This window comes from Protopterus annectens, chromosome 7.part0 (assembly GCF_019279795.1).
Source record: "Protopterus annectens isolate FY-2018-M chromosome 7.part0, PAN1.0, whole genome shotgun sequence".
Lineage (NCBI taxonomy): Eukaryota > Metazoa > Chordata > Ceratodontiformes > Protopteridae > Protopterus > Protopterus annectens.
The window spans coordinates 1857498460-1857514086 of NC_056739.1; the positions used below are offsets into that span (position 1 = coordinate 1857498460).

The 15627-nt window shown below is 37.9% G+C and overlaps 1 protein-coding gene across 2 annotated transcripts in view; it reads right to left on the reverse strand.

The window, feature by feature from the left end:
- Positions 1–6598, reverse strand: part of LOC122807253 (G-protein coupled receptor 4-like) — a 214655-nt gene extending 208057 nt beyond the window's left edge. For both annotated transcript variants that reach the window (XM_044078345.1, XM_044078344.1), the window contains exon 1: positions 6277–6598. The gene's annotated coding sequence lies outside the window, so the exon portion shown is untranslated. The remainder of the gene's footprint in view (positions 1–6276) is intronic.
- Between the last annotated feature and the right edge of the window lie 9029 nt (positions 6599–15627).

A 15627-nucleotide genomic window follows, 5' to 3' on the forward strand; every position in this document is an offset into this window, starting at 1 on the left:
ATTTGGGAAATGTTTTACAATAATTCGTATTGAAAGAGTCTGAATTTGGATAAAGTGTTTAAGATCAGTCAGAAGAATAAGAGTAACATGTTTGTGTTTCAACAATTGTTGATACTTTTAAAAGGGAATTTTGTTTAACAAATTCACATTGGTTTACACAAGGCCGAATATAGATACATATGTATGAGACATTGTGGCATATCTCACTGGTACTTAACCACAGTAAAATGAGGTATATACGACAATGCTGTGTCATGTGCTGACATTTTCTAACTCCTTCTCAGTAAATACAAATCTGTATTTGTGACCCTCAAAACAAATAGAAATGGCCAGTCTCCCAGGTGTGCATGTGAGTTTTAGTTTTGATTGCATTCTTACGTGTCTATCAAATACTACATTTTCAACAGCTGTTATATGGCACAATTCCCTCTGCCTCTCTCACCAGACTGGACACTTTATGTATCTCTTTTTATCAGTCTAGATCAACAGCTTTTGTATTATGTTTTACAGGCCACTGTATTTCTCTTTAGCTACTCTCTATGTGGTTTTCACAGTTACTTTACCTTTCTCATATGGAAAATAATTGCTTTTCCTCTTCTCTTTTCCTGTATATCTATTAGTTCTAAGGATCCTTAAGCCTCTCAGTTCAAAAATGATTGCCCACCTCATCTGTATATTTCCAGTCATTCAGATTTTAGAGACTGAGCTGCTTATAAGAATAGTGCTATGTCATTTGTTGTAGATAGCAGAACAAACATACAGTTAATAGTGCAGAGTTGGTCAAAATTAATCCGTAACAACATTTACACTTGGCAAGCCAGTGTCAGTCAAAACAAATCAGCAAGTACAATGCGAACATGAACACCAGTAATAGACAAGCAGGCAGCTCAATGCAGATCTAAAAATACTACAGGTAGTGTAATGTTAGCCATTAGCAAGTAAAGCCCTACAACTGAGTGCACGTAGATCTGACCAGAACCAGTAACAATCCTGTTAAAACATTGAAAAACTACTCAGAACAGAAAAGTAACTGCTGTGCAGGTCATGCTGAATGGGAATGTTAGTAGAAGGATTCCACATTAAAAAAGCAGTCTTTAAATCAAAGATGCATGATCAGATTAAGGGGTTTATTGAAGCTTCCAAATTCAGATAAAGTGCTCTAAGAAAAGTAAAAAATATTACAGCAGCATGCATTTCAGCAACTGTTGATGCTTAAACGGCAATAGGTTGTCAAGCTACCCAAACATTATAGAAGCATGTGCATTTGTAAGAGTCATACAGACAATCATTGCTCTGTTTTCTAAAGTACAAGTAAAATATAATAAATCTAGCACTTTTTGCAATCATTTTCTAGCAGGCAAATGAGAATTTTGATAAGGTTCTTTTACCTGTTGACAGGTTCAGTTGGGGGGTCTTACTAACAACATCTCTTCATGATTCCAAAGTCAGCATGATGAGATTCATGCTTTAAGCTTCCTGGGGAGGGCAGTTGTTTGCATTCAGCAACTTAAAGATAAAGTGTTTAACATAAAGTTTAATTTTACAGTGATGGGTAAACAGCCTACAATATGGTAAGACACAGATGTTCTCTATTGCTAATAAGCTCCATAAAGTTGAGGATTTTATTCTCAACTGTTTGCAGTGGAGATGCATTTTAAAAGTACAGGTCATTATAGGCAAGCCATATTCCATCTAGAGGAGAAGAAGATATGTATTATTTCTGCATTTCTGGCCTTTCTTAACAGCCAGTGGGGGAGACTTTATCTAGCACAGTCTCTGTGTGGTATTGGAAGGATAAGTTATTCAGCTAAAAACCCAGGTATTTCTTTTTATTAACTATAAGAAAGGGATTGTTTTGAGGATTGATTATTACCAAATTTTGATTTGTACTGCGCCACTGGGGATATATCAAGGACCACAACCTTAGATATTTGGATATCTAGAATGTTAGCAAATCACTAGCTCCAGAGAAGGGTAAAATCTTTGCTGAGGGCAGGCTGTAATTGAGGAAAAGGCCTCTTGGATTTTAAAATAAGACTGTTACCCACATAAAGGATGTTATTGAAATTTGTGAGGCTGAATATAAAGAGGAAAACTATTAAATGTCCTAAAATAGTCTTGTGGAACTCCTGAAGTAAGACTGCTAATATCTAATCTTGTTTTACATGAAATTATTCTGGAAATTTCTGTTTTGAAGAGAGTTTTGAAACCTCTGTGAACCCATATAATGGGAGATTATTAATCAAGAGACCATGGTCTATCATTTGAAAGCATATTTTAGATCTGTAAAAAACTAAACTGGGAGTGGGCCATCTTCCATGTAGTCATAGAAGTGAATGGCTGTTAGTCTGCTGTGTTTGGTTAAAATCCATACTGGTTTTGGAAAAAAATCTTAATTACGTATAATATTTGTTTGTAGATTTATTCATGTAACAGCTTTGCTAGTGAGAATATATGTATAAGTTTCATAACACTGTATTTGTTACTACAGATTAAAATGAATGATAGAGGTTTTGAAATTATAGGCCTACCAAGTTTTAGGAAAGTAAGATGTGCTACAGGAATAGGATCACCCCATGTATGTGCAATATTACTTGTTGCTTCAGCTGTCACTTTAGTTAGAAATTCTGTACTGTTGTTATTCCAGATAAATAGACCATTATAATTTTCACCTACAGGCTTGTACCCATAATCCAACACTTCATACACTTACAGATATTAGCTGTCATATTTTTATTAACTTCCCAAATCGGCTTTGCTTTATGTAAATGTATTAATTCTGAGCATGTCATTAAAGTACTTTAGGCCAAATCAGTACATAGTCTAAAGTCAAGTTTTAGTTTGTAATATTTCTGAGATTTGGAAGAACTGACCGTGTCAATTTTCCAATACTTCATTATTCTTGTAAATTGTTCTTACTAGTGCCATCCAATATTTGTGTTGTTTTTTGACTTTTGCAGCCTGAGTGTGAGAAGTCTGCCCTCTGCTGGGGTTAGAAAACTATTGAAAAGCCTAACTGCAAACAGCCAAAGCTGTGCAAAAAAAAAGAAATGAAAGAAACAGTATACCTATGAAGTATTTTAGCAAGTAGAAAAGAAAGGTATCTAAATCATTTAAAAGTAAAAACATTCAAACTCCATGTACGTACATGCTACTCTAAAAAGGAGTACAAAATATCAAAGCTTTGCTGCTCTTAATTTCAACACACTGCTCATAGAAAATATAGCCTCCCAGGTGAAAGATAACCATAGGGCCTTCTGCAGCTATGTCAGAAACCTCAAGGGCAGCACAAAGCAATGTGCTGAACTGGTGGTTAATGGTGCCAAAACGGATGGTCGATAGGCGTACAAGACTGACAATCCCAGGGGTTGGGGAATATGCTCCCACCCTTCAGATTGTAAGTTAGGATATATAATCATCAGTGGGGTATGGGATGCACACAATCCCACATGGGGGGGGGGGGGGTTGCAGGGGGAAATGCCCAATGCAAAACAGTAGTTTTCTTTTATATGGCTTGAGGTTGTGCCTTGGACCATGCACATCATGGTGTCCTTTTATTTTTTCTTTTCTTTTTTTTAACCTTTTGCTGCCAGTATTTTTAGTGTTAATTTACTTTTAGACTAATATATATATATATATATATATATATATATATATATATATATATATGGATACAGACAGATATATAGTCATGGGACAAGCAATTTAATCTAATTTGTTTTTAAATCAACGTCTGTTTTGAACATTGGCTCAAAGTCCCCACCTCAGGTACAAAATAAGGAAAAGGGAGTTGATGGCGATCTATTTATTTGACATAATTTGTTCAATAAAACAGATGGTTGACAGATGTGTGAGACTGCAAAACCCCTTGGTTTGGGAACTCTCAGATGAGAAGAATAATTTAGCAGGGAGTATAGTGCAGGGGTCTTTATTTTTTTTTTTATTTTTCTATTACTGTGCCATGCATTGCAATTTGTCAACATTTGTGTTGTCAAAATGTCATTGTTACCATTAGCAATGACAAGATTTGGGCCTCTCTATCTAATTTAGTAGACCACATACACACACACACACACGCATATATATATATATATATATATATATATATATATATATATATATATATATATATATTTATGTGTGTGTATGTGTATGTGTGTGTATATATATATATATATATATATATATATATATATATATATATATATGTTGTTGTGTCTTTCGGCTTTTCCCGGTTAGGGGTCGCCACAGTGGAACTCCAGTCCGCTAATGATTGGCAGTAGATTTTTACATGCCGAGTTGCCGGCCCTGATGCACAACCTTCAACGAAGGTATGCCCATTCACACATGTCTCCACACAGAAGACGCTCTAGCTGAGAATCGAACAGGACAACGTCTTACTGTGAGGCAACAATGCTACCACAGCACCACCACTGCAGTATATATATATATATATATATATATATATATATATATATATATATATATATATATATATATATATATATACACACACACACACACACATTTGTATTTGTAAGTACATATTGAGCTTTTAAAATGCAAAAGCATCAAAACTGATCAATGATAACACTTTTAAAATCAACATAATGGAAAAGTAACATGATTAAAAAAAAGATCACATGAGGAAACAGTTTCCATTTGTGATCTGGTCATCAAAACCTCACCACACATTAAGACATAATTTGTCTGAACAGTATTAGCATTATGTAAAGCTTTTTCAAAGGCAAGGTGCAGGGTCATGGTTAGGATTAGGGTTAGCAGCTATTTGAAGGTGGAGGGAGGGAAAGGTAAGACCATGGTAACATAAACAATGCTGTGTATACCTATGTTTACACATTTTTTTTCCAGTCAAAGTACAATTTTTAGGTGTTATCCTGATTGCTGTCAAGCACATGTTGATTTATGGTTCAAGAATGTGCTAGCAGTCATAGCACTGTAAGGCACTGTAAGCTTTATATAAACACAGTAAATGAAGACTCACATAACTACCCAGCTCACCCTGTCAGTGACTGACTGCGTAGCTGTAGAACAATAATGTAGTTACAGTTACCCTTCTGTCACATTATCCCCCCTTATGGCATAAAAAAAACACTAGAAAATATGCTCACTGCATTACATTGCATCATATATTATAACAATTACAACAGACAGTAAAAAACTGTCACATTTGAAGAACAGTCATGGTTCTTTTTATAAACCACTTAAAGCATTTCCTTTACACTGGAGAAAGCCATTTAAAAAAAAAAAAAATCAAGCACCAGTTATACTTAGATAATTTGTTTTGTCACTACTAATTCTGTGGTTGTGTTTTTTCAGTGACAATGGCTAGCCATGGTACATTTCCTGCCCTTAGACTGATCTTTGCAAATATTTCTAATTAGTACTGCAGTTATAAGGTAGACGGGTCAAGGCTGTAGACATGTTCATAGGTGATTACTAGGCTAACGATCTCCAGTTGCATTTCTCAGCCTGTCTTGCTTCCCAAATAAATCTGGCAGGTTAATATTCTACAGTTGTTTTATGGGTTATTTGTCAACTTGGACATAGGTAGTCAACCATTTAGAGGCTGCCTGAATCTGTTAGAAACACTGGTGTCATATCTTGATAGGTTACTGAATGCAGGGTTATACAGTATTTTTTTTTATGCTCAGAGGGATGCAAATGTTGTGTTACCTGTAAGATGGAGTACATATTTTGCCTGTTGCTGTCTAATCACTTATAAAAAAGACAAATTGGTCCCACCAAAAAGTCAACTGTTTTAACTGCATCAAATATGCATGACCATCTCACAATAAACATTAAGTTGCACATGTATACTGTTCAATTGCTTTTCTATCTTGCACTACACAAGGGGTTATTGTTTCAAGCAGAAATGCAAGAGACTCCGCTCAGAAAACTTACACTCTGGTACTGTGACTATGCTTGGCCGTGTTTGCAATGAATACAAGTTGTCCAGTAAATCTATTACATAGTAATGACGATTAAGATATTGCATACTTTTGCTTTTATATTTAATCATAACTTATAATAATGCAAAGGTATGCTGATCTAGTAGTTTAAGCACCGATGACTAAGTTTAAAAACGAAAGTCAAAAAAATGTTCCTGTGTCTCAGATAGAACTTGTGCTCAATATTTTAACTATATTTATAATACTGCTTCCTGAAGAGGCATTACAGTAACATATATGAATAAAAAAAAACTAAGATACCTTTAAGCATTATATTTATAAAAATGTACACACAAACTTTTACCTTTAAACTTCTTCTGGTTACATCTGATCAATACAGATGGATATCACCTGTCTAGAGTTCGACCAGAGATTACAGTTTGTTTCTGGAGGAGCAATGTCTGTTCACAAATTGTTGCAGAATGTTTCTCAGTGCATATGTTACATATTGCTGCATGCTGGTTACAGAACCTATGTCATCATCTTACAGCAATGCCACATGCCTTAGTCCTTACATCTTGGTTGCATGGGGTGATTTTCATGTACTGCCCTCTGGCCAAGCATTGTACAGCAGGATCAGTATTTGTCATATATCCTGTCTCCTAGAGTCCGCCTTGCCTAGTGTGACAGAGTCATGCTGTCTATAGCTGATCTATGTCTAGTCTTGAGGATTCTCATCTCTTGTCTGCTATATTTGGTGTGGGGGGCGGTGTCCTCTCCCACACTGTGTAAATATCACAGGTCATGTACTTCTGAAGCATGATGACTAAGATGTGTGAGGAAGCATGTGGTACATCTTACTGTTAGCACTGTTTTTTCTGCCAACAATAATGTAAACTTTTCGGATCATGCATTTTGCAACTTTTCTGCATGGCACTTGGTAATTTGCTTGTAAATCTGAACAGTGATGCAGACAATTATTACATCTATAGCAAATACAGCTTGGAGTAGTAAAATAAGTTCAGTACTAAACCCTGAAGGTGTCTTACTGTAGTATAATGCAATTATTAACTGCAAAACACCAATCTGCTCGACCACGACCAATAAACTCAAAAAGAGCAAGGTAGATGGAACGGATTATGCCAGCTATATTTCCACAGAAAAGTTTTTATTATTGCACAACCACGAAAAACAGTCTGTTTTTCATGGTTGTGCAATAATAAAAACTTTTCTGTGGAAATATAGCTGGCGTACTCCGTTCCATCTACCTTGCTCTTTTTGAGTTTATTGGTAATGCAGTTATTGCCATTCTGTCAACTTGGGTGGTAGTGTGCATCTCTGTGATCACTAGTGTATCTCTAAAGCCGCCAGACCATAAACATACTACATCTTAACAGGTATTAATGTACTTTTGCTTATAGCATTCTGTGTTGAACTCTGAGCCATTAAGTGGAAATTGCACTCTGAGCCATCACTGCACATGATGGAAAACAGTATCCTTGGCAGCTAGTACTGTACTACCAACATTGACTAATTATTTGTTACTTTAAACTTGTACCTTACAGTGCTGAGATGGCAACTGTTTATTGTACCATCAGACTAGATAGGCAATACTGTTTGCAAAATGGCCTGATTACCTAGAGTTCAGAATTAAACCTCAGACATTTCAGGTGGAAATTTTACACTGGATTATGATACTTTATTGGGAATACTATATCATGGCAGCTACTGCAAACTAATTATTCATTTTTCATTTGTTCATTCTTTCACTCCCTGGGTAGGGGGGCTGGTTCAAGGACCCTCATCAGCCATGACCCAGCCACAACACAGAAATAAAGGTTTCCAATACAGCTTAGAAACAGTCAAAACATATGCAGTGAAAAGAAACAGTGGATTGGAATTCATGGTTTGTTACAATACAAAAAAATTGGGTTTGGTGTAACAAAAGAGTTAAAATATACACTAAAAGACATTCAGTGTGTAGGATTTATTGGGACTGCCAGTGACAACAGTATTTACATGAGCTGTCACAATGAACTTAGAAAGAGGAAAAATACATTAGTCTACAAAAACATTAATTCCATTTGCTATTGAATATGTGTCTAAACAGTCACCCATTGTTTCTCTCAACATGAATTGCTGACTTTGAGTAGCGTAGGCACACAATGGCCAATTTATGACATACAGAACATTAGATAGATAGATAGTCAGACAGATAGATAGATATTTGCATCTTTTTGCAATAATAGTAACATAAGTTGCTGCTTGTGAATTCAGTATTGATGCCTGAATCAATGATTCTGAGACATTATACATCAGGCCACTAGACTAAATGGGGAAGTTTCTTTGCCTAATGCATGAATTTCACTGGGCAAATTGCACCCAAAGTATCTTTTGTTGTGTGACTCATTGTACTAAAGGTTTGCCACCATATTTGTGCAAATTTCTATAATGTATTATGCTGTTCAACTTATGAATTTTATTTTATTTTATTTTTTTTACGTTTTTTCCACATATGCTTATCACAATGATTTCTCTATTTTTCTGACTGCAAACAAGAAAAGAAAGATTAACACTAATGGAAGTATTGTCAGATATACATAGCCCTATGAATATTTGGGTCTATGTTAAATGTTCAAACATCCAAAATGTTGAACATTACATGGTCGAGACCAAATGTTTGACATTTGGATGTTCGAACATAAAAAAAAAAAGAGAAAAGAAAACACAGAAAAAAACACTTTGTGTAGGCATGGGGGCAAGCCCCCCACACCCCCCCCTACTTAAATATACCAACTCTGCGACCGCACTTCATTGCAGAAATGGGAAATTCTCCCTATCTGCACCATACTGTGCAGTTGAAAGTCTATCTTCGAGCACTCAAAATTTTGAACTTTTGGTCTCGAACATGCAACGTTCAAAATTTTGAGCATTCGAAGATTTGACAGGTACCCAAATATTTTACTGTTTTAGTCCACTGGGGCCTGGATCTGTCATGAAGCCTCCTTCCAATGGGCCAAAACTGGCATTGTTTTCATGGGATGTATCAACAGATTGTCTCTAGGTGTCCAAACTAACTCAGTTGACTCATCTTAGCCTAGCAGAGCAGTGTCAGTACTCCACGATTCTCCTGTATTACTAAGTTGTGGCAAAGAGTAAGCCCAGCTACATTGCAAAGTGATTTCACTTCTGTTACCTGTATCTATGATCTCATCCTTTTAGTCAGTACCCAAAGCTCATGACAATAAGTAATGACAGGTACAGAAACTGGTGGTTACCCTAAGAGCTTCATCTTATGACTCAGTTTTCACTTCACCCCCACAGTCCAGTACAATGGCTGAAGCACTACTCTACTGTACTTATCTACTGGTCAATCAACCATTGCTCTTTGACTCCACATGTGAACAAACCCCCAAGTCACTTAAACTCCTCTAGTTTAGGTAGCTGCTTTCCTCTCACCCACAGAAAGCAATCTACTCTTTCTTTGGAGTCATTATCTATCATTTAGAGACACTAATTTTAATCTCATCTATTTCACACAAAACACTGAACCACTCCATTGCATGCTGGAGATCACAGTCACATCTTATACCATTTCTTTCATATCTTCATCACTTGTTAGATCTGACCAAAAAGCAATATCCTTCAAAATAAAACAGAAACCAGAGATCTTTTCCACCCAAAGTATCTTTAGAAATTTCTTTAAGGCAAACTACCAACTCCTAAGTGATACATTGGCAAGCTTCAAATCCTCACCAAACCTAGTTATCTGCACTGACTATGCAGAAATGTACACCACCACACTATTCCAGCATGCAAACAACTGTATAGATGTAGCTGTATGCTGTAGAACAAATGCACTGCAAAACCCAGAAATAAATCTACATGTTGGAACCATAATATCGGCAAGATTTATAATAAAAGGAAAAGCATTTTGACCAAAAATAAGAAGAGTAATTCCGAGAATGTTAGAGCACTTGTCATTGAAGTAAACAAACCATTCAGGGTTTTAATAAAAGACACCAAACTCAAGTTTGAGGCTAAAATAGCTACACAAGCCAAAGACAATCACAAGACATTTTTTCAGTTATGTTCATAGGTAGGTACTAGGCTATCGGCCCAAGGGTCTATGTAAGCCTAGCCAGCAAGGTTCCATAGCTTACACCACCCAAGAAAATTATTTTCCTATGCCACTGTCCATTAGAGACACAGATGTGATCCCCGGGGTGTATTTCCTATTTCCCATCCACTCATCAAGATTTTTCTTGAAGAGTGCTAATGAAGAACTTTGCTTGACATAGATGGGTAGCTTGTTCCAGAGTATAGGAAGTCTCTGGGACAGGAATCTATCCCTCCAGCATGTCCTGTTTATTGTGGTGACAAGGTTTAGGTCCCTAGAGCATGTAGCTCAGAGGGATTGGGATTTCTTTAGGTGTAGCATGTCCAACAGCTCTGGGTTTGACATATCTTTATGTGTTAGGCAGAGATCACCTCGGAGTAGGCGATATGCTATGGAGAAAGCTGGAGTTTTTTGAGGCGGTCAGTGTTGGGCATTTTTTTGAGGCCAGTAATCCTCTTTGTGAGGTACTTCTGTGGTCTTTCCAGCTGCTGCAGATGTCTTGTGAGGTACATTTCAAAAGGGGCTTTGTACTCTATAATGGGTCTAATGAGTGACAAGTAGAGGGAAAAATGACCTCTTTTTTCCTGGATGAGAACCCTTTTATGATGAGGTGTGCCACATAGAAGGACTTCCTGACTACTGTGGCGATGTGGCTATCAAGGAGAGACTACTGTCCACCTGGGTCCCAAGGTCTCTTATCATGCATTCGGTGTTAAATAGATTGCTGCCTATGTGGTAGTTTATGGGTACCGAGTTTTTACCAAAGGGGATGACACTACACTTTTTGGCATTGAGCTTGAGGCCATGGCTCTGACACCAGGCATCTGTCCCAGTGAGGCCCTTCTGCAGGATGTCCACATCTTTTGGGGACTTGATTATGGCTCCTAGTTTGCAGTCATCTGCGAACTTCGTTAATCTCAAAATAATCATAATCTCAAAAGTATAATATAGTAATAGGTTGAGCTGATTGTGAATGATGCTACCAACACTGACACTGAAGATGGGATTGAGATTTGCTGTAATGGTTAAAATATGTACCTCACAGACAAGAGGTACAGGGTTTGACTCTCAGTAAGGAAAATTGGCTAGGCTTAAAATGGACTACAAGGGCAGCTAGCCTAGTACTTACATATAAACCTTTGAACCTACTGGTCGATAAATTAAGTGCTAACTTTTCCCCTTCATCTAGCCCTCAAGATATACATGAAACTGGCTCATCTCCAACTATCACACAAGACCAAGTCCTAAAAGTGCTATCAAAAGCCAAAAATACTGCATTGATTGGTTCTGAAATTGTCCCTGGATGCATCTTAAATTGCATGAAGTGTGATTTAGCCACACCCCTAACAACACTGTTCATTCTCAGCCTCCATAAAGGTTTTGTAACATGTGAATGGAGAACAGCTACATTCATTCCCCTGGATAAGGGAGGACCTCCCACAGACCCAGGCAATTACAGACCCATAAGTCTGACAACCTCATATGCAAAGTTGTAGAAAGAATTGCCATGGAATTAATCAGTCATAACATAGGGAATCTCCAAACACTGGACACATCTCAATTTGGATTCATCAAGGGGAGGTCATGCTTACCTGGTGGATTTTTTTTTGAAAAGGTCACCAAAGCAATGAATGAATGCAAAATGGTACAAACTATAAACCTCGACCTGACAGAAGCTTTTGACATAATTTCTAACTCTGACATATTAGAAAAGCTAAATAAACTGGGAATAAACCAAATGGCTCACATATATGATATAGATAATCAAAATAGGAGAACTTATCTCTACAAAGAGAACAGTTACCAGTGGAGTCCCACAAGGTTCTGTGTTGAGCCCCTTCTGTTTGAAATCTACTTTTCTGAAGTAAAATCCAGTAACAAAGGACTCTGGCTGACTATGTTTGCAGACAACTACAAGCTAGGACCAGTCACTGAATCCCCAAATGACTTAGCCATCCTCCAGAAAGGCTTGTCCCAAATAAATAACTGATGCAAAAGTCATGGACTGAAACTAAATGCCAAAATACATTACTGTATCCTTTGGTAAGCCATCTACCCCAGAGAACTGCCACATTGACATTGCACCCCGAAGAATTGATACAGTTGTTTAAGATTTGTGAATTTATGACAAGGGCATCCCTGGAACCAACAGTGGTAACTTTTGATCAACATGTGTTCACTGTTGTAAGAAAGTCCTTCTATACTGCACAGCTTATAAACAAAGGGGTTGTGTCTAGATCTAAGGATGTGTCTGTCCTCCTTTACTCAGCTCTTGTTAGGCCAGTCATTGAATATAATGTCTCCTTTGGCATGTATCTGCCCAGGCACATGCCACAACTGGAACACCCACAGAGATACCATCCTAAAATGATACAAGGCCTAAACAACATGTCCTGCATGGACCAATTCAGAGCCCTGCCAATATACTCGGTATCCTACAGACTGCTAAGAGGTGACCTGTGTCTGACATAAAAGGCATCTAATGACCCATTACTGTCAGATTTAATACACATCAGGAAGTCAAATGGCATCAAAAATACTCAGTCTAAGGATCTAAATCTGTTCTGCAACATCAACAGAATGGCTTGGAGGGACAGGTATACCTTGCAGAGGATAACACTGTTACAGAACAGACTCCCTCTCCCCATAAAACAAAGGTTAGCCCTGTCCACATTCAAATGTAACATAGCTCTATTAATGGGAAATAGAAAATGTAACCCAAGACTGCCCCTTGTATTACTAATAGACTGATGCAGCTCCTAAATGCTTTATCCCATGCAAGGGTACCCTCAAATTATCTATGGTATGATCCCAGTTACTATCATTAGAGGTAATATAAAATTATTGACCACTGCATGGATAAGGCCAATCTATAACCAAATGGGATATTTTATTTTGAGTATATAAAGGGAAAATGGAATATGGCTTCAAATGGCCCACAAGAACAACTAACCTAGTACTTACCTATGAACCCATAAAATTGAGTCCTTGAAGAGGCAAATTTTGTCAGGTTCTCTTAGTATTCTTTCGAAAGAACGACATTCCTGATGTCTGATTCTGGTGGCCAAATTAATGAGGGAGTCTTTCAGAGGGACTACTTAAGAAGTCAAGTGGATCAAACCATTTGCCTCAAAAAGGACTTGCTCATCCTGAGATGGTAGGTTGGTGAGCCAATTTCCTCTCTGGTACATGATTTACAAGTTCTCAGTCAAACTGACATCCCCTGAAGGGGACAGTGTCAATCCCTCTATCCTCTGAGTCAGTGTCTGAAGTGACTGACTTATCTAGAAAGTCAATGCATCTTCTCTTTCATTACCTTCTCCTAGGAGAATCAGATATTGGTGAGTCTGAGTCATTAAAGGATTGATCCTGCACTTAAGCAGTTTTTTGGAGACATTGTTTAGACTCTGACCCTAGGAGGTATTACTGGGTTGAACCAAATATGGAAGGATGTCTGAGGGAGGGGCTAATGCTGACAGATCCTGTGCTGTAGTCTGATCCAGGGATCCCCCATGGAGTGCTGTCACTGCCCCTGCTGTAAAAAGGGCAGTCATCCTTGACAAGGGCATCCCTGGAATAAACAGCAAACATAGACCCAAGGTGGGGATCAGCACCATAGCCTCAAAGGCCTACTATGATAGCAAAAACATTACCATATGAGATGGGTCTAAGGCATCTATTGTGAAAAATACCTCAAATCTGAAGGTCTGGGGGTTGAATGGTTTGGATCCAAATGCCTCAGACTCAAAGGCAGTGGTGCAGTCTGCATCAGACAGACAGGTTTCAGGTGAGGGGTTGGTCCCAACACCACTGAATCCAAGGGTCAGATCAGGGAAGAAGCCAGTAAGGGGATGAAGGATCAGCCTGTTCCACCCTCAGAGTGGACAGGGAAGAGAGAACACCCATCTCTATCAGAGTCTTGATGAAAGCCCTTACCATACAATCCAGTTCTATATCAGAGGTGCTCTTGAAGGAACTGAAGGACCTGATGAGTACTTGAGATGGAGGGCATGAAGGAAGAAAGTCTTGAGATCTTTCTCTCTCTCAGAAGAAGTGCTGTAAACTATGTGTTAAGGGCAGTTATCCTTGATGAAACAAGACTCCAAGGGAGGTTGGGACAATGATGGAGGATGTCAATGGAGCTGGTGAAGTTGTCACCTCCAACCTAGAAATGTTTGATAATCATGCACTAAGGGATTCCTCAGATCTCAGTTTCTCAGTTTCCAAATCTTTACCTTTAGTAACAGATGTTTCTTTGTATTTTCCTTGGCTATCATTATCTTTACTATTTTTGGCCTCTGGATCTGGAGGCAGCAAAACCCGAAAACCAGCTTGTTTCTTCTGTCTGACTGGGCACACTGACCTAATGCCTTGCATATGAAGCAGACAGCAGTCAAATGTTCTCTACCTCAAAGCACACACTGGTCATGTGCATCATGGGGGTTGGGTGGGATCTTATGCACACCCTTAAGCCATTTCTTGAAACTCTTCTCCTTATCTTTAGAATCCATAGTATAAGAACCAGGACAACACAAAACAGTGAACACGGTAGAACACTGGCTAAAAATATCTCTTAGTAACAACCAAGCCTTGCACAGAAAAGGGAGGAAACCGTTAACACTAATAAGCAAGAAATACAATCTAGAAATTTAAAATTAGCAACTACTATATAAGAAATATTTTTTGTATGTGAAGGCAGGTGAGCCTAAGGCCCATGCATTCAGGAAAGGGGAAATTAATAAAAATCAAATACAAAGAGGCTGAAAGCAGAAAATCTAATATAATGACAACAGACTAAAGGCTGTTTAATATATAATGTATGTATCAAAAAATCAGCTAGAATAGAGAGGTGGAGCAATTATCTTTAGCACAGAGTCACAACCACTTCTGAACACTGAGATAGCAAATGAGATCTGAGGGAGTTTCACAACCAGGTGCATTAAGGGAGGAAAAGATTTAAAGGGTCTTGGTGCTGGAGAACTAATTTTGCACAGTTATTCCCAACAACTGGCTAGAAGATCCAACATCAGAATAAAAGAAATAAATGAATATGATCTATTGTTGTTTAACGTTTTAAGTGAATTGGAGTAATGTGTAAACATTGTCCCTCACTTTGGCCCTTTTTCCTTGATTATTTTTGGCTTTGTCCAGAATTCTTGAGCAAGGAAGTTGAGAGGTATACATAACACATGGTCTCCTTTGTTGGAATAGTTTGGAAAGAAACCAGTCAGCTTTTTAATCTGGTTAAGGTTATTCCTGGCAGCTAGCTTGGTCATGAAAGATGGAATTGTTCTCAAGGGCACAACATCCTTATGAGAATCAAATAAGAGGACTGACACACAGTGCTTGCAACTCTGAAATTCTTCTAGTTAAAGTGATAGCCATCAAAAAGTGAGTCTTTCCAGACATACCCTTTAAACCAGTTTTAACTGCTGGTTCAAAAAAGAAGGGTTAACTTGTCTAGTACAAAGTGCAAGTTTCATGGAGGAACAGAATTCTTAAGGGGAGGACATAAGAGAAAAGTACCCCATAAGAAAGCTTTAGATACCTTTAGTGTAGCTGGGGACAAAGAGTCAGCACCCTGATTAAATTAGA